We start from the raw sequence: 1,401 nt of genomic DNA on the forward strand, positions 1-1,401 counted from the left end.
AAAAAAAGAGTGGATTTTAGTTTTGTTACAACAGTCACATCAAATCATCTGACCTGATTGCCACTCCTGTTTCTCCAGTTGGCTTCAACACTCTGGAAAAACTTTAAGGTAGTCACTGGTAAGACTTTTTAAATCGGTTACCTGCCTTCTAGATCTCTGCTTAGGATAGACCATTATAGCACAACAATTTGAGACTCAGCCCAGGAGCATAAACAAGAGAAAAGGCAAGCTGTGCAACCACCCTCCCTCCTTTCTAGCAGAACCCTCAGATTTTATCAAAGGACTGCCCCTTAGGAGCCTTGCCTGCAGTGGAGGAAGAGAAGGTGTGCCACAAATGACAGAACAGGTGGTTCTGCATTTTGAAGCTCCAGTCATGTTTTCAGCCATCAGTGGCTCAGGCTCAGGTAAGGCCTGCTGCTGTATGCTGAAAAGTGTGGCTTAGGAAGCAGAAGGTGAGGCTGTGGAGCTCAGTGGGACCAGCTTCATTCCACTAACAATTCATCCAAGGAGCAAACGGATGCAAGAAGGTCCATGGATCAAGAGAGGTGCTGCTTCATTCACCAATGGAGAGCTCCTTTCTTCCTTCCCCTTGTGGAATCAAAACCCCTATACCTTCCTGGGCAGACTCCAGCCCGGCCTCAGGACTCTGGAGGACTCATCACGATGAACGAAGTCACCCTTCAGAGGACAAAGTCAGTGGCAGTTATAGAACAATGGTGCTGGCCCCATCTTTGAGGACCTTTGCCCCTGTGTAGTTGGGAGCACAACGTACATTCATGAAACAGTGGGGTTTCACCAAATTAATGTTCCAGCCGAAGAGCAGAATGGTTAAGATAATGAGACCAATGGAAAGACGTAACTAAGTATTAAATCACACGGGCAAGTAAGATCTGCATTCAAAAATCTCTGAACAGTGCCTCTGAAGACTTGATTTCAAACAGCATCGTTTTTTAGGGTCTGACTTAAAAGAGCAAGGTTTCTCAACACTACGTTGTTTATACTGATAAAATTGCACAAACCATTGCAGTGTGATGTCCTTGGGGCTCTCTATCATGGCTTATCATGGGGCTCTTTTGCAGGACCTTGGGAAAGTGCCCAGCCAGGTTAAGCACAGTCAGTATTGGATTCAAGCCCGGAAAGCTTCCCTGGAGGGGTGTTCTGGGAATTCATGGCTCTGTAGGATCCAGCCCCCTAGGTTATACCAAGTCTTGCTGTCCCTTGAAGGCAGTGTAAGCAGCTGATGGCTCCTCAGGTCCTCTTCCAGCCCCAAATCCCAGTGTAACCTGAGGTGCCACCTTCTGTTTTCCACACACATCTATCCAGTTTCTAGAACAGCACTTGAACACAGAGTGAAGTCAGTAATGTTCAGTTGCATGAATGAGTGAGTGAATGAACAAAGAG

Source organism: Sapajus apella, unplaced genomic scaffold (genome assembly GCF_009761245.1).
Source record: "Sapajus apella isolate SASKATOON/1434 unplaced genomic scaffold, GSC_monkey_1.0 scaffold7, whole genome shotgun sequence".
NCBI lineage: Eukaryota > Metazoa > Chordata > Mammalia > Primates > Cebidae > Sapajus > Sapajus apella.